Source organism: Nicotiana tabacum, chromosome 19, assembly GCF_000715075.1.
Source record: "Nicotiana tabacum cultivar K326 chromosome 19, ASM71507v2, whole genome shotgun sequence".
NCBI classification, from domain to species: Eukaryota; Viridiplantae; Streptophyta; class Magnoliopsida; order Solanales; family Solanaceae; genus Nicotiana; species Nicotiana tabacum.
In genome coordinates this window covers 15,624,821-15,634,145 of record NC_134098.1, presented here as the reverse complement: position 1 = coordinate 15,634,145, position 9,325 = coordinate 15,624,821, and positions in this window count along the sequence as shown.

The following is a 9,325-nucleotide window of genomic DNA, read 5'->3' as shown; positions in this document are numbered from 1 at the left end:
TTGGTAGTGACTAGACTCTTTGGGATGATGGTGCTCACCGTAGGAGGAGCAGCATCATCAGCTTTACCTCAAATTTTGCACGCAAGTCATAAATGACATAAAGAAGTTATGAAAAAGTTTTAGAACTGGATTTCGACTCCGATATCAAAAATTCAACTCCCCGATCAAACTTCAAAACTTAAATTTCTATTTTAGCCATTTCAGGACTTCCAAATAAATTTTTGAGCACGCTCTTAAGTCCAGAATCACCATAAAGAGCTATTAGAATCATCAAAACTCTATTTTCGGAGTCATTTTCTCAAAAGTCAAACTCCGGTTAAACTCTTTTCAATTAAGCTTCAAAATGAGAATTGTTCTTTCAATTTAATCATGTATCATCCGAAAACCAAAATCGACCATACATGCAAGTCATAATGCACATTACAAAGCTGCTCGGGACCTTAAGTCACTGAACGGAACGTAGATTCTCAAAATGACTAGTCAGGTCATTATAGAGAAGTTCAGATACCTCTCGAAACTTGAAACAATTTTGCTCGAGTTCCTGGCGACAACTTAGGCGAATGTTCACAACCGGTACGAGTCGAAGATAAGGATTGAGGATGATCAACTCGGTTTCCCGGCGTCGATTAAGAGTCGGGACCTGGAGAAAAATAAAGAGAAGTTAAAAGACGATATCGACACAGATTGATGGTCTTCGAGGAGCCGATTTTTGCCCTATGAACGGGCTGAGGGATGCGACAGAGGTTTTCGGTCGGTGGATAAGTTCACTACCGATAGAAGAACTGATCGAGGCCGGATCAACTGGTCGTTACAGGAATAAGAGACGTCGGGTTCTCAAGTTTCTTCCTACCCCAGACTTTCAGAATATAACTTCAACATCAGTGTAGTAGAGTTGGTATCGGCTATGAAAAATGAATAAAGAAGCACGGTTCCCAAAGCCAATGAGATTTGATCCCAGTTAGAGGGATCCTAATTTGTGGTGCAAATACCACGGGACAAATGGTCGCCAGACCGAGGACTGCCGGCATCTGCCCGAAGAGGTGGCGACACTGCTGAAAAATGGCCATCTCAGGAAATTTTAAGTGACCGTGCTAAAAACAATTATGACCGCAATCGTGACAACACATAACTCTCAAAAGCAGGAGAATATCCTTCGCGCCTGACGATCAACATGATTTTCGGGGGGAACGAGATTAATGAGGTTACATTCTCGGTGGAAAGAAAAGACAAAGGTGTCAGTAACCCACAACAAGAGGCTTCGGGAAGTCGCTGAGAACAACATCACTTTCGCTGAGAGGGACACATATAGATTATTACTATCTCACAATGGCGCATTGGTAATCTCTATAAATGTATTAGATTTTAAAATTAAACGTGTTCTGGTGGATTCAGGGAGTTCGGCCAATATTATATAATGAAGGGTATTGAAGCAAGCCAAACTCACTGAAAGAATCATTCTGGCCACAAAACTCATCGTCATGTTTAACCTCACAAACGTGACAAACTGAGGAGAGATTATGCTGCCTACGAATGTAGAAGGGGTGATGAAGATGACCCTTTTTGAGGTGGCGGATGGTGATATGGGCTACAATATTATCCCGAGAAGACCATGGTTGCACGAGATGAAGGTTGTGACATCGATATATCACCAATTGCTGAAATTCCCAACTCCCGAGGGAATTAAACAAATAAGAGGTGACTAATTGGCGACAAGGGAGATGAATGCAATTTCAGTCTCCAGTTGCTGAAATTCCCAGCTCCCAAGGGAATTAAACAAATAAGAGGTGACCAATTAGCGGCAAGGGATATGAATGCAATTTCAATCTCCAGTAGCAAAGGGAAGGAACATGCGGCATAGCAATTACAAGAGCCAGCGCTTGCTCCCGAGTCAAGCGAAGTCAACCAGGGGGATGAGGCGTCAGAATCTTATCAGGTGTCAAGGTATTTCTAGGTACAAGAAGAGACAGACATAACAAAATCCACAGCGGAAGAGCTTGAGCAAGTCGCATTATTCGAAAAGTTCTTGGAGAGGAAATGCCACTTGGGGACAGGATTGTACCGCGAACTAAGGTCTGGATTTATTGAATTTCTAAAATTTAATGTCGATTGTTTTGCATGGTCGCATGCGGATATGACAAGTATCCCACTGTAAGTGGTCATACACAAGCTAAACTTAGATCCCAGCATTCCTCCAATAAGATAGAAAAAAACGTCCTATCGCCAAGGACAAAAACAAATTCGTCAAAGAAGAGGTAACTCGGTTCAATCCGAGAGGTAAAGTATTTAGGCTAGCTAGCGAACATAGTAGTATTCCAAAGAATAAGAATAAATTTTGCATGTGCGTAGACTATAAGGACTTAAAATGAACCGAGAGGATCAGGAAAAAACTTTGTTCATAATAAATTTTGGCACATATTGCTATAATGTGATGCCCTTGGGCTAAAGAATGCCGGAACCACTTATCAACGGCTCGTAAACAATATGTTTGAAAAACAAATAGGGAAAATCATGGAAGTTTATATAGACGATATGCTTGTTAAGTCTTTGAACTTCAGTGATCATCTTAAAAACTTGCAAGAAGCTTTTGACATCCTAGGGAAGCATAACATGGAGCTTAACCCCGAGAAGTGTGCGTTTGGGGTCGATTCCGGCAAGTTCCTAGGATTCCTGATGTCAAAAAGGGGGATTGAGGTTAACCCCTAAAAAATCAAATCCATCGAAGATATCCCGGACCAGCTATCAAACGTAAAATAAGTGTAAAGGCTCACGGGGTGATTGAGCGCTTTGAGCGGGTTCATTTCCCGGTCTTCAAAGAAATTCCATCATTTCTTTTTGTTACTAAAAAATAGAACAATTTCGAATGGACCCCGGAATGTCAGCAGGCTTTGAGGGATTTGAAAAGGTATTGTCGAGTCCTCCGTTACAATCAAAGCCGGAGGAAGGCGAAAAATTGCTAATCTACCTAGCGGTCTCAGAGATAGCGATAAGCGTCGTTTTGGTCCGTGAGGACAAAGTTACGCAATCTCCCATTTATTACGTTAGTAGAATGTTAACGGGAGCAGAAACTCGCTACCCCACATCTGGAGAAAGCTGGCCTTAGCCCTCGTAGTAGCTGCTCGGAAGCTAAGGCATTACTTCCAATGTCACCCAATAGCTGCGGTGACCACCTTTCCCCTACAGAATATCATTCATAAACCCGAACTTTCGGGTATGCTGGCTAAGTGGGCAGTCGAAATGAGCGACTTTGACATAGAATATAAACCCAGGACTGCGATTAAGTCACAAGTTTTGGCTGACTTTGTGGTTGATTTCAGTCCGGGATTGTTAACATTGGCAACCAAAGAAGTAGTGATGGTGTCAGAATCGATATCAAGAGTTTGGACCCTATTTAAGAATGAAGCTTCCAACGTAAAAGGGTTTGGGCTTGGCATACTATTAATCATGCTTTCAGGAGAAACCCTAAGTCAAGCCATAAGAACGGTTCCTCTAACTAACAATGAAGTGGAGTATGACACTTTGTTTGCAAGGCTCAAATTGGCCTGGGGACTAGATTTCGTGGTCATAAAAATCAAATGTGACTCCCAGCTGGTGGTAAATCAGGTCTACGGGATCTTCGAGGCCAGAGAGGAACGCATGCAGCAATACGTAGTGAAGGTTCAGGCTCTGCTTGCTCGGTTCCGGGAGTGGTCAATTATGCATATCCCAAGGGAAGAAAATACAGAAGCAGACGTATTAGCTAACCTTAGCTCGTCTACAAAAATGAATGGATCGGACTCTGGTACGATCGTACAACTTATGCACTCGATTCTGGACGCATATAACTATTACAAGGTAAATGTGACTAATTTGGTCTGGGACTAGAGGAATGAGATCATTGATTACCTCGAGCACGGAAAGTTGCCTGAAGCCTAAGGCATCCCGGGCGCTACGAGCTAAAATAGCGCGATATAGTTTCAAATGAGGTCAATTGTATAGGAAATCTTTCCAAGGCCCGCCGACCCGATGTTTGGGAGCCTCCAAAGCTAATTATGTTATGCGAGAAGTCCATGAAGGTATCTGCAAAAATCATTTGAGCGCAGATTCCTTAGTACTAAAATTGGTAAGTGCAGGATATTATTGCCCCCGAATGGAATAAGATGCCAAAGCTTATGTTCAAAAATACGATAAATGCCAATGTTACACACCGTAGGCACATCAACCAGCAGAACCATTGCACTCAGTTTTGTATCCATGGCAGTTTATAAAATAGGGAATGGATATTGTCGGACCGCTACCACCGGCCCCTGGTAAAATTTGGGGTACCAAAAGAGATAGCCTGCGACAACGAGCCATAATTTATAGGCGCAAAGATCATAAAATTCCTTGAAGACTTGAAAATCAAACGGATCACGTCTTCACCCTAGCATCTAAGCACAAATGGTCAAGCTGAATCAACGAACAAAGTGATTATACAAAATCTCAAAAATAGATTGGAAGTAGCTAAAGGTAAATGGCCTAAGGAATTGCCAGGTGTATTATGGGCGTACCGAACAACGGCCAAATCGAGCACGAGAGAGACTCCTTTTTTCCTTGTATACAGAGCAGAAACCCTAATCCGGTGGAAGTAAGAGAGCCTACCTTGAGATACTTCCGGGCGAACGAAGAAACAAACAATGAAGCAATGTTGGTCAATTTGGAGTTGCTTGATGAATGCAGGGAATTGGCGTATATAAGGATGGCAACTCAAAAACAGAGAATAGAAAGATATTACAATCGAAGGTCTAGCCTCCGTTATTTCAAAGTGGGAGATTTGGTTATAAGGAAAGTGACTCAAAACACCCGAGAATTCAATGCAAAGAGGCTAGGTCCGACATGGGAAGGCCCCTATTGGGTTTCAGTTGTCACCGGGAAAGAATTATACGAGTTGGAGAATCAAGATAGAGAAAAGCTGCAAAGCAACTAGGACGTGGCACACCTCAAGAGATACTATTGATGATGAACATCACCTGTACTAAAAGTATGTGCTGCACTATTTTTCCCTCCGTCCAGTTTTTGTACCAATTGGGTTTTTTTGGCAAGGTTTTTAACGAGGCAGCAACAGAAAGCATATTACGAAGGAAGTTTCAACAACAACAATAAGACCTTTTAATGACAAGGCACACAAGCGAAGAACCACTATAGAGCGGTTAGATAGTCTTTTGCTCGATAGCAAAGTTCCTATCGGGAAGTTAAGTTTGCTATCGAACAAAGATTACCCGACAGTTCACAAGTGCAAGCCACTAGGGGGTTGTTAGATAATCTTTGACTCAATAGCATAAATTCCTAAGGGGAAGTGAAGTTTGTTACCGAACTGAAGATTATCTAGCAATTCGCTAGTGGAATCCTCGAAGGTATAAAACTTCCAGTGTTCAAATACGTATTCTTCGCATTCGAACACTAGGGGGAAATGATATGAGGATACGACAACAACGACTGCCGCTTACACCAAAATACAAAACCCGGAAGCATAGTTGTATTATCGGGACCGGGGACTGCGCGACCAGCCCCGTAGAAACAAGTTGTACAACTTAGCCACAAAAAATGACAATTTCTTTGTAGCATGACGAATGCTTATGTACTTCTGAAAATGGAAGGAATAAAGTAAAATCATTTTATTTCTATCGTGTTTCTTGTATGAACTATGAATTGATTTTGTCATTTGAAAGTTAAACAAGTACTTTAAATGCTAGTGTCGTAATGAACAAGAGACGTCCTCTTCAAGAGCACTGTAAACACAAGAGGGTCCTCTTTTATGAAAACCCTCACGTTAAAGGGTTGGTTTCGGATGGACTTACGCCCGGAATCCAAATGCCTTCGGGGAAAAATGCACTCGAGGCCTTGCATGATCAAACATAAATAGTAAGACTTGCGCAAAACACTTAAAATAAAAAGGACACAAAGATCAAACTTGCACAAATGTTTAAACGGAACTACGCAGAAAGGAAAACTCATACAATACCTGAGCAGAAAAAGTGTTTTTATTTACAATGAATGTGCCAAACGGCACAAGTACAAAAAGTGGAAAAGGAAATCAAAAACTAAGTTGTTGCATCTCCGGAACCCGGAGGAAGAGAAGTATCCGCGCCCCCAGGAAAAGTGGGTAGATCCGCCGCCGGTTCGATGTCTTGGCCTTCATCATTTTGACCTTCAGCTTCATCACCTTCTGGTTCCATTTCAGTTCCCGAGAATTTGGAACTGGAACTAGAAGAATCGGTAGCATCAGGCCTGGCAAGAAGACCACTTTTAGCAGTTGACTCCAGCTCGCGGGCTTTAGCGATTTCGGCATCAAAGTCAATGACACCCACTTTAGCCTCTTCCAAGGTTTTTCTCCCCGTGTTGTACATATCATATGTTTATTCAACAACGAGGGAAGCCACTCGGCACTTGAGTTCTTCTTTAAGTTGATCGACCTCAAAAGAAAGATTTTCCCGCGCGAATCTAACAGACAGAAGGCTGACATCGAGATCACGGACAATAGAGTTGAAAAGTCTATTATGCTCAATGGTCTTCTTATTCTTCTCCTCCAATTGGGCATACTTCACCCCGGAGACAGCCTTGCGATCGGTGCATCAATGATGACACTAAGGACTTCAACCCATTTGTCCAAAGCATCTTCAAATTGAACCCTCAACGGGGCGATCTCTCGGCTAAGGGTCTCAACTTCTTGCTCGCTTTGCTGCAACCGAGCCTCTAACACAACTGCCTTAGCAGCTTTAGCTTCCAGTTCTGAGAGGCGAGCAGTAGTTTGGTCCCGCTCGGAGGTAAGTTCCTCCTTATCTCGAATCAACCCTTGGAGGCCCTTGGAAGCAAGAAAATTGGTATGCAAAACGAAAAGTGCAAACTCAAAATACTACTATATCAAAGATAGAAGAGATAACGAAGGAAATGAAGAATATACTGATACAGCGTTGCGCATAGCATTATTCAACAAACACTCTCCCAAGAGAGCTTATATCTTTTCTCTATCTTTTTCTGAAGCCAAAGGCTTCAGATAGTTAGCAAGTTCCACTGGCTGGGACAATAGGTTGCATCAGGTAGAGATCGAAAGAGTAACGCTCCTCCTCCTTTGCGAATCTTCTGAGGGGGCGGCATAATTTTACCCCAAGCTCTCATGAGCTGGGGACTGTGGAAGAGGGACATCCTCTTCTCGGACAGTTGTGGCCGGTGGAGATGATGTAACCGTTGCTAGTGGTAAAGGAAGAGTTGGTGAAGAAGTAGATGAAGTTGATGGCGTTGAAGGATGAGAAGTGGCTGTGGTAAGTGCAATGTTGGTTGTTGGTTGCTCGTCAACCGAAGACAGCAGGGACCCGATACTTAGCCTCACAGTAACAAGCATAGTGACTGGGATCCGGAAACGGGAGTTGGCATTTTTCACCATCTCAAACTCCCCCCAGAGCATCGAGGCAGCATCCTCGGTTGGTGTAAATAACTCAATAGATTGAGCAGTTTGTTGAGTTGAGGAAGGTCATCGTCTTCTATGTAGAGAAGCCCCCTCCTCGCTGGCTTCCCCATCATCGTCAATTATCACGATGTCCATGGCTGGCCCGGGCGGGGGACTCGTCACCACAACTTCCGAAGACAACTCGGGAGTGACATTCTTTGCTCTCTTATTATTTTTCCTGGTCGCGGAGGAACGTCTTCTCTTTGGTTGTTTGTTCTCCTGCCGAGGACTCCGAGAAGAAGAACTCACACTAGAAGTAAGCCTAGAGACACCTATTTGTGTAAAAGCCTCATGCAGCAGCCTCGCCGCATCAGCAGGATTAGCCAAAATGCCCTCCTTGGGGACGACAACTAAGCCCCGGGGTAGGCCTGAATTCAACAGGAGAGAATGATCAAACGACTTCCTTATATGAAAAGGTAAAAACTAAGACGAGTTCAACTTACCATGATTTTTGGCCTTCCATCCGTATTTAAGGAACAGTTCTTTCCACATGCGGGTTTCGGGTATAGTAACATCCAAAATATTTTGGACCCATTGGTCCAAACCTTCAACTCTAGGTGGAATCCACCGAGTCGCTGAAATAAGTAAAAGAAGAAAGGTCAATAACGATGTGGAATGATCTTTAACGGAAGAAAAAACAAATGGTATACTTACAAGTGTGGTTCCATAATTTCGCAAAGGCTTGAGTCGTGGCTGGGATGATATCACTGGTGGTGACTAAACGAACCGTTCCATCCACCCACGGTCGTTGTCATCATCCATGCTGGATAGCAGAGTATGGTGGTCGCACTTGCTGAATTATCATTCCCCCGCGGAAGATCTTGGGGGAATAGAGGTTCATTACTCGAGCTAGGGTTAGCTCTTCTCCCGTATCTTGGCACATGCGTCGAAGACAAGCAATTGTCCTCCACATGAAAGGACTTACTTATGCCAAGAACACCTGGCAGCGGAGGCATAACTCCACGATGACGGAGTTAAGCTCTCCACTAAAAGAAAACGCTCCCAAAGTAAAGGGATACATGTAAAAATACGTAACATTCTTCTTGGGTAAGGCTATCCACTCCGCCAGGTCGGGGGCGATAATATCCAAATCTTGACATTGGCAGTCTTCCTTCACAACAGGGATACTGAAAAGACGGATGGAAGAAGGGTATACGCTAACGGCCCACGTATGAGGGTGAGCAGAAGGAAACTTCTCTTCAAAATCTTTGGTAATGACTAGACTCTTTGGGATAATGGTGCTCACCGTGGGGGGAGCAGCATCATCAGCTTTACCTTTGTTCTTTGAAGAATTTGGGTTTCTAGAAGAAGAGGCCATTTTTTTATCAGAAGGAAGGTTTTTTTTCTCTCAAAGAAGAAAGCTAAAGACATGTTAAAGACGAAGTATGAGTTGAGTAAAGAAAGTTTGAGAAAATTTAGATTATTATGAAGTGTAAACGAAGGAAGATGATGTGTATAAGTAAAGGTATAGGCGGCTAAAATCGTGACCATAATTACCTCGATAACCGGCAAAATTGATGCTAAATCGTAGGATGACGCGGTTCGAGGCATTAAATACGGAGAGATGTACGTCTAATCAACCGTCAGAAACTTTTCAGAGGGGATTTGTGAATTTCCCGTCAAAAAGGTGTTTCTACCGACTTCCCGATGACACAAAGTTATGCCACCGAAAAGTAGGGGGACTATGTGTATATGGTAAAATATGTTTATATTAAATGATCACATGAGGAAGTGATACGTGGAGCCGAAGTCAGAAGGTAGTCGAATCCGGAGGCAACGATCCCGTCTGTTACCAGAAGGAATGATATTCATAAAGATGAATAAAATGACTGCCACCCGGTAGTATTTAATGAGTAATATTCCATA